Here is a 15,016-nt window from a genome sequence, read left to right on the forward strand (position 1 = left end):
CAGCAAATAAAATTAAAGAAAATAATTTGTCTGAATATAACAGTTTTAAAACTTTCAACCTCTGTAAAACAAAATCCTGTCTATTCCTGGACACCACCACTTTCCAGCTACTCAAGCTCCAGGGAAATATTCCCTCCCTGTCTGAACCTTTGGTTTGATTTAACTGCTTTTCAGTTCTCATTCTGTGAGCTGTGAAGCGTTCTTTTTCCCCATTTCTCTGACCAGAAATATTATCACAGCAACCTTCCCACCATCAAAATCATCATTACGCCATTTTGCTTTTGATTAACATATAATCACCAGCAGTGCAAAAGTGAGGGCTGCAGATGCTGGAAACCAGAGCCTAGATTAGAGTGGTGCTGGAAAAGGGCTTTTGCCACAATGTTGATTTTCCGGCTCCTGACCTGCTGTGATTTTCCAACGTCACTCTAATCTAGACATATAATCATCTGCAGTAAACCATTTGTGTAACCAATTGAATATTTCCAAACAAAGCCCATTACGGGCCAAGCAAACCATTACAAGTGACAGAGTGAGAAAAGGACGAAATCAAAGTAGAGTTGTGGGGAGGGGGCAGCGGTGGAGATAAAGCACTGTATCCCCTGCGGAACCCACCTCTATCTAAAGGCATCAAGAGCATTGATACACACCACATGCTCCTTCTCCAAGGACACCCGGCTGTGTAGCCTTTATCCTCAATCATGGAATAGAATCCCGACAGTGTGGAAGGAGAGCATTGGCCCCATCAAACCCCACCGACCATCCGAAGAACATCACGCCCAGAGCACTCCATCCCTGTAACACTGCATTTCCCATGGCTGGTCCACCTAGTCTGCACAATCCTGGACACTGTGGACAAGGTAGCACGACCGATCCACCTAACCTGCACATCTTTGGACTGTGGGAGGAAACCAGAGCACCTGGAGGGGACCCACACTATCATTGGGAGAATGTGGGGACTCCAACCTTGTAACTAGTGCTGTGAAGCAGGAGTGCTATTATCACAATTTAAAATAAAACAGATGATCCCTGCTCATTGTCCCATTGCTGTTTGTAGAGACATCCTGCCCAGAGGGACATCCTGAGGTTTAGACAGTGGCAATGTAAGTTCAGTCAACACCAGCCCAGTTAATGTGGTTAACAACAACAACATCAATACTGCAACAGTGTCATCATGTACAAGGGCCGCTCCTGAGTCTGATGAACAGTAACATCAGAATCAGAGTCCTGCAGTCCACGCGGAGCAGGTGGATGACCACTTCCCTGTGAGCACTCACTGGGCTCTCAATCGTGTTGAAGACGCAGCAAATCCATTGTCACACAGAGGGGTGAACAGCTCCTACCCAGTGTGAACCCGCTGGGGTCTCGGGGGCAGGATGAATCACTGAATCACTTCTCTCACACAGCATCTGAATGGCCTCTCCCCTGTGTGGGCTCACTGGGGACTCCGCAGGTGCTGCATTTGAGTGAATCTCCCCACACACTGGGAACAAGTGAATGATCTTTCCCCAGAGTGAGCTCGCTGGTGTTTAAGCAGGTCAGAGGACAGAGTGAATGCTTTCCCACACACTGAGCAGGTGAATGGCCTCTCCCCAGTGAGAATGCACTGATGTCTCTGCTGGTGAGAGATTTGAATGAATCCTTTCTCACACATGGAACAGGTGAAGGGTCTAAACCCACTGTGCCATCTCTGGTGCCTCAGCAGATTGTGAGATCGAGTAAATCCCTCCCCATACGTGGGGCAGGTGAACAGCCTCTCCGCAGTGTGACTGTGTCGGTGAGTGTCCCATTGGGAGGGTAAGTAAATTCCTAATTCTAATTGAGTGCATCCTACTGTTTGTCTCAGTTGTCATTGACAATCTCATTCCTCCCGCACCAGAACCTGTTCCAGAGAGGGTTCCAGAACAGGCAGAATGGTCAGCTGCAGTTGGTCACCTGACCGGTCACTGGACACGACCGGTTCACTCTCCACAGATGCTGCCAGACCTACTGAATTTTTCCAGCAATTTCTGTTTTTATTTCTGATTTCCCAACATTTGCAGATGTTTAGTTTTCCAATGCTCATCTTGCCTGTTGCAGATGAAATTAAAGGGTTTCAAAAATTGTACGTTAGGTCACACATCAGCTATGATCATCCTGAATGGCAGAGCAAAGTTGAGGGGCTGAATGGCCTCCTCCTGTTCCAATGAAAGTTGTCCATCTGCGGCTTTCGGCAACATTTCCCCTCACTGCTCACTTCACCCTCATATCGAACACACTGTTACTGACTGAACAAACCTCCTGTGTTTGAACTAAACCTGCTAATGCTCAGTGGCTCCCTCTCCTGCCACCCGGGTTTAACTCTCATCATCGAGTGCTGTCTCATATTACTGCAGGAATGCCGACAAGGATTAATCCTGGAGTCTGTATCCGCTGGGATTCACAATCACCGTTTATTTCCTTCTTCCTCTTTCATTGTGTCGATTGAACTCTCGGTTTCAATCCAATCTCCTGTTAAGCTCTTCAACATGTCCATGTGGGTGGACTAGAGGCAGCTGGGATTTAATGAAGGGAAGTGGGGATTAGGCGGAATCCCGAGGAGAGGTGACAGCAAAGATAGTTCTCATTGTAATGGCAGAGTTTCTCCGTGACACAGAGTGTGGTGAGGCACCTGAGTTTGTTGGGGGAGACAGATTCAATCAGGGATTTGGAAAAACACACAGACACTGACCTGTTCGTCTGATTGTTAACTCAGACAGATAGTAAGCAAGATGCACATTTAGATCGCACCTTTGATGATCTGGAACAATGAAGCATGCTTTCAACCCAATGATTTCAACCTCAAATCTCTGAAAACACAGACACAAAGCTTTCTACTCGTTTTCTCTGAGCCTCCTCTTTCCTTGAGAAAAGCGTTTTGAGCTGTTCAGCCTTTCCTGGTGATTATAACCGCTATGTTCCTGTAAGATTTGTGACTGAACCTTTATTTTCCTGTTCCTTGTGAGTGATGAAAGTAGCAAAAACAGTTCCTGACCTGTGAGGGGTTTCGGTTGGAGTATTTATATTTACAAATTCATTCCCACCCTCACAGTCAGTGTGAAATTGATGTAAAACTGAAGGAAGTGAGTGAGTGAGCACCCACAGAACCATAAAGGAAGCATATGTATCTGAGTTGAATAACCTACTCTAAGATCAAACTAACCAACACGCCCTTCATTTCCTATCATCCATGTGCCTATCCAAGAGTCGCTGATGGATCTGAATCTACTGCCACCACTGGCAGGGCATTCCACGCACCCGCCACTATCTATAAAGAAACTATCTCTGACATCTCCCCACAACTTCCCCCATTCACCTTAAAATTATGCCACTTTGTGGGGAAAACTCTTTCATTATCTACTCTATCTATGCCTCTCATCATCTTATAAAAATCTATCAAGCAAACTCTCACCCTCTTTCACCTCAATGACCAAAGCCCCAGCTCCCTCAACCTTTTTTTTCATAAGACAAGCCTTCTAGTCCAGGCAGCATCTTGGTAAATCTCATCTGCACCTTTTCTAAAGCTTCCTCATTCTATGTAAAATGAGGTGATCAGAACTGAACACAATATTCCAAGTGTAGTCTCACCAGGGATCCATAGAGCTGCAGCATAACCTCGTGTCTCTTAAACTCAATTTTCCTGCGAATGAAAGCCAACACAGCATATACCGTCTCAATAAACCTATCACCTTGGATGTCAGCCATGAGGGATGTATGGACGTGCACCCCACGATCCCTCTGTTCCTCCACATTGTCATGAATCCTGCATTTAATCCGAAAATATGCACTCAAATTTGAAATTCCAAAATGAATAACTTCACACTTTCCCAGGTTGAACTCCATCTGCCACTTCTCAGCCCAGCTCTGCCAATGTCCTCTAGCAACCTACAAAAGCCCTCCACACTATCGACAACTCCACCAACCCTCGTGTCATTGGCAAACTTCCTAACCCACCCTTCCACTTCCTCATCCAAGTCATTTATAAAAATCACAAAAAGCAGAGGTCCCAGAACTAATCCCTTCAGAATACTACTGGTCACCGTGCTCCAAGCTGAAAACTATCCATGTAATCTCACCCTGTCTTCTATGGGCCATCCAATTTATTTTCTAACTAGGCAGGTTTTCCTGTATCCCATGCTTCATTACTTTCTAAATGAGCCTACCATGGGGAACCTAATCAAACACCTTGCTAAAATCAATATACACCACATCCACTACTCTGTCTTCATCAATGTGTTTGTCACATCCTCAAATAATTCAGTAAGGTTTGTGAGGTATAACCTGCCGCTCGCAAAGCCATGCTGACCATCTCTAATCAATCAATACTTTTCCAAATAATCATAAATTCTGTCTTTCAGAATCCTCTCCAATAATTTTCCCACAACTGATGTAAGACTGACTCATTGATGATTCCCAGGATTATCTCAATTGCTTTTCTTGAATAAGGGAGTAATGTTTGCCACCCTCCAATCATCTGGTATGACTCCAGTGGACAGTGAGGATGCAAAGATCATTGCCAAAACACAGTAATCATTTGCCTCCCTTGCCATAACAACCTAAGTTATATCCTTTCTGGCCCAGGGGACATCTATCCCTGTGATTTTTCAATATGCTCAGCACATTCTCCGCCTTAGCATCGACCTGTTCCACCATATCAGCCTGTTTCACGCTGTCCTCACAGGAACAAGGTCCCACTCACTCGTGAATACTGAAGCCAAGTACTCATTAAGGACATCCCCTATCCCCTCTGACTCCTGGCACAAGTTTGCTTCACTATATGGGGTATAAATGTGGAATTATGTCTCAGCACTGAATTAATGTAAAGATATTGCAGTGTACAATCACTCGATTACTTTGAATATTGAGCTGTATTTTAACTGAGAAAACACAGTTGAATTGATTTGATTATATTTCATTTCACGCTAACATTTATTGTATTTCGAAGCACAATAAGAGCTTTCTTTTTACATATATATAACTTACTTAAAATTCCTCGCACGTTTATGTACAGAAAATAGAATTAACATCTGTTTGTTCCTTTCTTTATCGATGACTGTTCATTTTGAATTTGTGGAAGTTATACATTGTTGAAAGGAAGGGAAATTGCATTTTTAAATCAAAGTACAATGATCATGCAGTTTTATCAATCTGTCTTTCAAAGAATTGTCATGAGATTCCTCTTTATTTAAGACCACCATTGTAATGTTATTGTAAAATATTATTTAATTTCCAGTCCATTACACACAGAAACTACCTAATTAATTCCCATTCGAATACTGCAATAAACAGCTGATTAGTTTTCATTTGTGTAACCACATTAAACATAATATTACAATCCTGCCCGTCCTGGGTGGGAACATTATGAAAGGAGCTTGTGGAGCTGTGGCAGTGTCTATATTACTGGACTCGAGGGAAGGTTTCAAATCACACCTTCACCAGAAATATATCAAGAGCTATCTGAATGGTGATTAGAGAGCACCTAAGCACAGACTGAACTGCTTTTCAATTCAACATTAGATCTGCTTTTATCTATTACATCAATAATCACAAAATCTGATACTTATTTGTGTCAGGTTATCAAGAAATATGTGTTGGAAACTTCACTTTAGCCACATTGCTTTTACAAAAGACTTACATCTGTCCCTGTTTTCTCTAACTGAAAGAAATCTGAAGAGGATTTTCACTTTTACGAAAAAAAGGGGAGATGGTTCCCATTTAAATTAATGCTTCTTCGATTTGCCCCTTTTCAGCTTCTGTAAGGTTTCATAATAACGCTCTACTTTCGGATAGTGGGGATACCTGTATCTAATTCTGTTACTTATAAGTTCCTGGAGAAATTTGAAAATGTTGCAGAATTAAAGATAACGATGTCTAAGTAATGTGATCGATCTTTTTTTGTTACAAAGAGGCAAGTCCAAACAATTGAAACACATTAAACATTATTCTCTCATGCTATAAATTTGAAATAAAGTTGATATCTTCTTCAGTAAACTAACAAATGCAACCACTAATTACATGTCAGCCAGCTGGTTACCTACTTTGTAACTAAATGTTGTGATTCATCTCAATATTACTCTGTCCTTTTATCAAAGTGAACTTGTATTTGTTCGGTTTATGAATTGTCAGAAACTTGTTTTTATTTTTCCATTCACCTGTTCATTTTGACCGATAGATTGAAATGTTTTGAAAATATTGGGGTTTGTTCATTTAAAAATAAGGTTTGCACGTCTCTCACATATCTCATTTCTTGTATTATGATTCAAGAACGTTTCCTGGTGGAATTCGAGTAAATTCCAAACATTTGTTGACTTCAAATAAAATCTGTAACACCCAGTTATCAATCTGTTGTTAATGTTTCAGCTGGTTACATTGACATTGATTAGGTACTCATTCAGAGAGATCAATTAACAATTATAAACTATTTGCAGGACTATTGAATTGAAAGAGAGATACAGATGGGCAAACATTTTTTTGGAAGGAATTGCTTTTTCATTTGAATGTGTAAACTGTTCAAGAATTCTATATTGCCTTCCATTGGTTTTCTTGTCGAGAATGCAGATTTAAAGTTCATGTGAATTTTAATGTGTTCTGTATTTTGAGATTTGTATCAGATTTAAGAAGAAAAGGAGAAACAATTAACAGGAAAACTTTAGTGAATAGAAAGCAAAGGAAATTAAATTGACAGAGGCAACTTTTAGTATAATCTCTGAATATTCAGTCAAATTTTTCTAATGTCAAGAGCGTGGTGCCAGAAAAGTGCAGCAGGTCAGGCAGCATTCGAGGAGAAGCAGAATCAACGTTTTGGGCATAAGCCCTTCATCAGGAATATTTTCTGATTATGGCCTCAAGCCCAAAGTGTCGATCCTTCTGCTCTTTGGACGTGCCTGCCCTTGTCCAATGCCACACTCTTGGCTCTGATCTTCAGCTTCAGCTTTCCTCACTTTCTCCAAATATGTTTAATGAACATGAACTGAAAAGGTTAGCATCAGCACTTGAACAAGACCAAGTTAACACATTTTTTGCAATATTTATAGAGAAAACCTGTTTGAGAACATGCAACAAATCAGATCCAACAACACTCTTGTCGTTGGAACCCTTGGCCATTCATAATAAAGAATAACCATGCTTTGAACAACCAGTGTGGTGTATAACGACTGAACTGAAATACCAGAGGACAACGATTGCATTTATTGGAGGGAATGATAACCAGATCCTTTCGGTGATAGTGGTGATTAATCTCAGAAACAAAAAGATATTTATTGTGATTATTCCACTGAACAGCAATTAGCTGGTCATGAACATCTTTGTGTGGCTTCATGTGCAGTGTTCTGTTTGAACATTGATTTCAGTAACATTGAGATATTTTACAAGATTGACAATTGACGGTTAAAGATAAGTTTTAAAGGCAACATTTTTTTAAATGTCAGTTTTGTTTAGCGAAACACAATTCTATTTATACGGATTTCCTACTGTGTGGAAACAGGCCATTTGGCCCAACAAGTCTACACTGACGTTCCAAAGAATACTCCACTCAGCACCATTCTGTTCTCAGATTACTGGACATTTACCCCTGACTAATGCACCCAACCTACACATCCCTGAACAGATTGTGCAGCTTAGCATGGCCAATTTACCTAATCTGCACATCTTTGAATTGTGGGAGAAAACCAGAACATGCAAACTCCACACAAACATGTGGCCGAGAATGGAATCAAACATATTTGCATAACACTGTAAGACACAAGTGCTAACCACGGATCCTCTGTTCTAATGCCCAGCCCCCTTGCAAGAAGTGAAATATGTAAGAGACGTGCAAAACAAAAAATAAAAAGCTCTAACAAATCACGAATGAACAATAATTAGAAAATTAATATGATCAAAGGACACAACAATATTCAGGTCAATTGCATTGTTTAATTACAAATTTGGAATGAGCTAACTAATGAATAACGGGAATTGACATTTGTTTATTTCACTGATGAAGAAATTGCCTTGCTTTTCATCTTTGTAACACTGTAGAATAGGATTTATGTGCCTGAAATGTTTGAATTAAGTTCTTTCTATCAAAAGAAATCAGTACAATCACATTGTTTTTTTTCATCTTTAAGACTCAAACATTATCAAATACTTTCCAGGAATTTAGAACCAGTAAAATTAGTTAATTTGGTTACTTGGGAACTCGAAGCGAATAAACAGCAGATTCTGTGAATTATTCATTCAATGTGATTATTCAGCTGAAGACAACATCCCTTCTTTGCAAAAATGCTCAACTTCGAAAAATTCAAAATGCATTGTTTAATGAAACAATACAGACATGTTAACTCTTTTTCATTTGACTTATCAAAACGCGTGAATTTTACATGATTTTGTTGCATGAAAAATACTTAAATCTTATTGTGATTAGAAGTACAATAAATGTTTGCATTCAACTATGTTTCTTTGGGTAAAATAAGAGGAAATTCCACATTTACAGCAAATACTGGATTGAATGATTATTACGTATGAGCAACCTGATGAAGGAGCGTCGCTCCGAAAACTAGTGTGTTTCCAATTAAACCTGTTGGACTATAACCTGGTGTTGTGAGATTTTTAACTTTGTACACCCGACTCCAACACCAGCATTTCCAAATCAGATCAACCATGAGTTCGTTGAATGGTTTGCAGACTCCTTGCGCTGAATAGCATACTTCCACTTGGTTTAACATTTCGTCTAACGCCTTATTTTATTCATAAGTTCAGAATTGTGAGGGGATGGGATGAAGTGACAGAAAAGGTTCATTAAACCGATCAGACAGAGCAGGAACAAGGCTCATAAACTCAGGAAGAAGAAATGTGCTGTGACCTGGGGGCAACAAATGACACTGGGCACAGCACAGGCGGCTGTGTACAGAAGCTGTGATTGCTGAAGGAAGTTGCTAGATCTTTTACAGTTGGCAAGTCAGTGATCACGCTGGATGTTGGATCGTTGTATAATTCACAGACAGCAGAAATTTCTGAAAGAATGAAATGTTTGTTTCATTGGAGAAATTTTCTGTGGCTCCAATGCCGACTGACTGTTTGAAATACTGATCAGATCTTTGCGTGAAGTGTTAGATTAAAATACTCATGAACAACCCAACTGGATAAACCTGTGCTCCCGATCTGTAGTATGTGAACGCATGTGATGAAAGCAGGAAGTCGTTCTCCAAGCAACTGGTCACTTCCTATTCATTATGTAATATCTTCCCTTCACAATAAATAAAAATCCACTCAGTTCAATTTACAATGCTTTAGGTGGAATATTAAGCCAAATCTTTCAAAATGCAGACTTTTGGAACCGAATCTTATTCAGCTGCACACATTAAAAAAATTTCTTTACATTTAAAGTCAACTAATTTAGACATTGTTTCCCTGCAACTTCCGACCGACTACACCCCATCCCTACACCTTTACCTACCCACACGCTGTGTCTCTCCTTGTGAAATTTATTCCTTGCATATCAACAAATGTGCCTTTCAAAATATTTTGAAAACCAGATTCTCGGAGTGACAGCGATTCTGCTCTCATCATTTCTTTCTCCTTCAAAGGTTTGATTAAAGGCATTGAACACCTGATATCTAGATGTTTACTTACTTGAAAGATGGAATTTTCCACCTATTTACTCTGACCAAACATTTCATAACCTACAAAAAAAACATTAAGTCTTCCTTGATTAAAGGATAACTGTTCTCAGTTTTCCAAGAAGACAAGTGAATAAAATCTCATCTTCAGTACACCCCCATCAGCATCTTCTCTAATGGCTTTACACCCCAGTAAACCCCGTCATTATCAATTCATGGAATCACAGAACCCTACAGTGCGTAAAGAGCATTTCAGTTAATCGGGCCGGTATCGACTCTCTGAAGAGCATCTCACCTAGACCCACCTCCCCTCCCTATTTCCATATATTTCACCTGAAGAAGGGGAATCCCTCCCCCCTTATGATTTCAAATAAACCTTTTGGAGTATAATCTGACGTCCTGTGATTTCTGACCTTATCCCCACATTTCCCATGGCTAATTCACTTAACTTACTTAATTCACTCCCTGGACAGGAGAGGGCAACTTGCCAATCAACCCAACCCTCCCTCTGAACACCAGTGCGAATTACTGAGACAATGTTCCATCATACTGATTAAATGCTGTATCATTTTGTAATGGTTTTATACCCTGGTAACAGCCTCATCAGAATAAATGAACCCAAATTCAATGTATCGAAACGGTACTCTGTCCTTTACAATTTCATTCGTGCTGCGGGAAATGCTTCTGCACTCATATTTGAATGTGTTTACGTTGTTTCTTCCTCAGCTTCCTGCTTCTAGTAAACACTTGAATCCGGAAGAAGTCTGTCAAATACTTTTCATTCCAACACAGTCACAAGGTGAAGTTTGCAGAAGGCACGTGTTTGGCCGTTCACTGACACACAGCCTTCCTGAGAGCTGCAGTCCTTCCCCACCTTTATTCAGGCAGCACTGTCCTTCCTGTGACATGCCCCATCTAGAATAGAAGGACAGGTATCAATACCCACACTTGGGAATGGAGCGACAGTTTTAAAATATTTACACTGTCCCCAGTGGAGAATTGAGCCCTGTGACAGGCGGGGATACTAACTACTATACTACCGAGAACAAGAGTGTCAAAGGAGGCCCTTCAACCAAATGTGGCCACACTTCTCAAATACAACTGCCTAATGAACTGAATCACATTTCACAATTCTTACTCCACAGACTTATATGTCTTGGCATCACAAGCTCACATCTGAATATTTATTCAGGTTGTAAGGGTTTCTGTCGCTCTGAACAATGCAGATAGTATATTCCAAATTCCAACCACCCACTGGCTGATAAAGCTTTTTTGTACATCTTCGCGACTGCGCTACTCAGTTCCTCTGAATCTGTGGCTGGGAATTGGGACTATGTGGCAGCAGTGGTTACTGCCTTGTGTGGGGAAACTGGTGAAGTAGCCAATGTTAAACTGCATTACGATTGAAGCATACATTTCAACAACACCTGTACTGTCCCCGGAGTTTTTGATGTTTTGGAGAAATCTACTTATCTCAGCCTTCAGCATATTAATGATGGAATCACCACAGCCTCTGGGGGAACCGATATTAAACGGTCAGCCCATTCTGAGTTCCCACATATCTGCCACTGTTCGCTTAGCACTAATATTGTGCATTATTTGCGCTGCCTAATATGTCCTATGAGACTGTATTTATTGCACGCTATCAGCGCTCTCATCTGTGGGATGCCGTGATCGTATAGTGGTTAGTACTCTGCGTTGTGGCCGCAGCAACCTCGGTTCGAATCCGAGTCACGGCAGTAATTCCTCTATCTGCTGCAGCTCTTGGGAAACACCAAGGAATCAGTTGTTTGGGTAAGGTAATTTTTTCCCTTCAAATTCTGCTCGCTCACATCTCTGTATTTCATATGTCAGAATTCAAATCCACCCGTTCTCAGAGATTTCACTCCTTCCTACCATCACTAACTGAACTTTTCATCCCACAGCCCCATTACATTAATTTAGAGATGCCGGTGTTGGACTATGGTGTAAAAAGTTAAAAACCATACAACGCCAGGTTGGAGTCTAACAGGTTTAACTGAGCACTAGTTTTCGGAGCACTGCTCTTTCATCATGTGGTTGCGGAGTCATTTCCTATTTCATTAAGGCATTGCAGAATCGAACACAGACTCTCACATTGATAGTGTTCAGTCTGTGCTGCTGCGGTCACCGTTGCTGGGTGAACGTGCCCCAACCCCACCATCGGGACCTGCAGATCAGCTGATCCATTTGGTTACGGCTGTTGTGAGGCCAATCCTCAGGTAGCAGCTTTTACTGGTATGGACTTGCGATTATGGGCGGTCAAGCTCAGGAAAATGACACAGGACAATATCGAGGAAAAGCGACTTCTTTCAGACAGATTAGTTTCACGGGTTTTCCGCAATGGCCGAGCACTGTTACCACGGAACTGTTAACTCAGATACAGAGCAAATGGACCAGAGACCCGGGTTTGACTCCAACCATGCCAGGTGTTAGAATTGGGATACAATACATATCTGGAATTACGAATCTAATAACACCTATAAATACATGGCCAATTGTTGAAAAAAACAAAACCATCGTGTTCACTGACGTCCTTTGAGGAAGGAACCTGCTATTCTTACCTGGTCAGGCCTCGATGTGACTCCAGACTCACTGCTATACGGTTGAGTCTCGACTACCCGCTGTGCAATTAGGGACCGCAATCAATACTCCCGAGACAGTCACGCCCTCATTCTGTAACAGAATAGGAAAAAAGTTAATTTAGCTCTCGCTAGATTCCTGTGTGCAGTTCTGCAACTCACAGTATAGCAATGATGTGATGTCACTGCGAACGTTGCAGGAAAGATTCAATGGGATATTGTCTGGGCAGAAGAGTTTCACTTATGAGGAGAGATTGACAGACTGGGGTTGTTTGTCGCCGAGCAGAGGAGATTGGAGAAGACATAACTGAGATGTACAAAATAATGACGGATATGGATAGGATAGACTGAAAGAAGCGTTTGTTATTGATGGAGGGATCGAACACTGGGGCCAAGAGATTTCGGGAAAAGGCAGAAAGGTTTGATTATATGTGCGGAAAGGGTCAGAGAGGCGGAAACATTTTTAACCTGAAAAAAATTCAGATGTGAATTTGTGATGACAAGGAATGTAAGTCTATGGGCGAAACGATGGAAAACTTGATTGAGGTCGTTGAGCAGTTGTGTTGGACAAGTGCGGGCACAACAGGCTGAAGGGCTTCCTTCGATGTTGTTGTCCTCCACAGTATCGTGGTTAGTGTCCCCTCCTGTCTCAGGACTCAATTCTCCGCTGGGGGCATCGAAAATGTTTTAAATCTGTCACTCTGTTATCCAGTGAAGGTTATTAATGCCTGGCCTTCCATTCTCGGTGGGACGTGTCACAGGAAGGACAGTGCTGTCAGAATCAGCTGGGGAAGGACTGCAGCTCCTGGGGAGAGAGTGTGTCAGTGAAAGTGCTAACACGTAACTTCTGCAAACTGCACATTGTGTTTGTGCTGCAATGAAAACCATTATATAGAGTTGTTCCTGACTGATATGTTTATTTAAAGCAGGAATCTGAGGAAGAAAACAGAGTAAACCCATTCAGATCTGAGTGCAGAATCATTTCCAGCAGCACTAATGAGGTTGTACAGCGTAGAACCGCGTTTGGATGCATTGAATTCGGGTCGATGGGCGCAGCTTGCTTTCACTAGGCTGAGTTACCAGTGTGTAAAGCCATTAAACATGATACAGATAGTGTTCAATGTGATGGTACCTTTGCTCAGTATTTCACTCTGCTGTTAAGTCTGTAGGTTAGGTGGATTGGCCATGTTAAATTGCGCTGATGTGTCCAGGGAGTGAATTCAATAAGTTAAGTGAATTAGTCATAGGGAACGCAGTGATAAAGTCACACGATGCCAGGTTTTTATTTCAGTAGGTTTATTTGAAATAACAAGCCAGAGGTATGCGGGGATAGAGACTGGAGCTAGGTCTGGTTGAGATTTTCTTCAGAGTGTCCTTACAGACTCGATTGGCTGAATTGTACTTTCTTCATTGTAGGGAATCCGTGATTCTATCAGAGAGAGGACAATGCCAGCGCTTACTGGGGTACAAAGACATTAGATATTATGCTGACAGCGTTTAGTGGGGATAGAATTTTATTTATTTGTGTGTTTGAAAATTTGAAACTGAACAAAATAAAACCGAATGTAAGTTTTCCAGAGTATGTGAGGTTTGGAGAGAGGAAATAGGTGGTAAATTCTCTATTTCAATTCGGTAAATATCTGAACGTCACTCTTTCAAGAATATCGATGTAGGACAAAGAAATGATGGGAATAGAATTTCTGTCACTCTGAGAATCCGTTTCCAAAATATTTGGAAAGGCATATTTCGAGACACACAAGCAGTGAGTTTCACCAGGAGAGAGAGACAGCCTGTGGCCAGGTAAAAGTGTAAAAGAGGGGTGTGGAGGATGGAAGGTGCGAGGAAACAAAGTCTACTTTGGATAACTTTAGATGTAAAGAAAAATCGGAAACGTATGCAGCTAAAAAAGATGCAGCAAAAAAATTAAGAGTTTTGAAAGATTTAAATTAATATTCCCCATGAAGTATTATAAATGCAACAGAGCCGATTTGGTATATTGTCAAGGGAAGATCTTCAATAATGAACAGGAAGTGACTCGTCTCTTGAATATCGATTTCCTGCTTTAATCATATGCCTTAAATGGAGGATATTCGCCGTGATGTTGGGTTCATTTGATACCCACTGAAATCTGCCAAAGTAATTAAGCATCAAAACTGATATCTTTTCTTGTAGTTCAACCTTCTGTTTTTCTCATCAGTATTTCATTTAAACTGAAATATTTTCGGAGCAAAATTGAATACAACATTAAACGTTCCAATGATAGAAATCCAATTCACTTCCGATCATTGCAATGAACAGAGTGAGGTTGCAGCAAAATTAATAAAATGAAATGAACAAAACTGCTTTTCTGGGAATTTTACCCAGTCCGGGTTCAGTCATATGAGAAAGACTATCGAGCTAATACATCACCTTCACTTCTCTCTCCATATATACTTCTTCACGTGAGAGAGAAACTATGTGAAGAAATTATGAGTCAAGACTAAATGTGCGTGTGAATGTGACGGGAATTTCTTGTTCGCTGGTTCATTCTGAGACAATTCAGAATCGGAATGAATCAAGGACAGGTATTCCTTCCAAGGACGATGTAAATTCATTGGATTTTGCTGGTACTATTGTCCCGCTGAAAGCAGAAACATAATGATGTGGATTCGCCCTTTGCCACGGGCTAAAGTGGCCCAAAGGTTAAAGCGATGGTTGCATTTTTTTATGCATGTGTGGATTTGAATCCTACTCTGGCTGTTACTTCTATCAAACGCAGCTGTGGTTTCCCTCCGTGCCTCGCATCTTTAGTAGACATTG

At 41.0% G+C, this 15,016-nt stretch overlaps 1 non-coding gene across 1 annotated transcript; it reads left to right on the forward strand.

The window, feature by feature from the left end:
• The first annotated feature begins 11,284 nt into the window (after nt 1-11,284).
• Nucleotides 11,285-11,356, forward strand: trnah-gug (transfer RNA histidin (anticodon GUG)). The gene has a single exon. It is a non-coding gene; the product is annotated as a tRNA-His (tRNA).
• Nucleotides 11,357-15,016: the final 3,660 nt, after the last annotated feature.

Source organism: Hemiscyllium ocellatum, unplaced genomic scaffold, assembly GCF_020745735.1.
Source record: "Hemiscyllium ocellatum isolate sHemOce1 unplaced genomic scaffold, sHemOce1.pat.X.cur. scaffold_684_pat_ctg1, whole genome shotgun sequence".
Taxonomy (NCBI): domain Eukaryota; kingdom Metazoa; phylum Chordata; class Chondrichthyes; order Orectolobiformes; family Hemiscylliidae; genus Hemiscyllium; species Hemiscyllium ocellatum.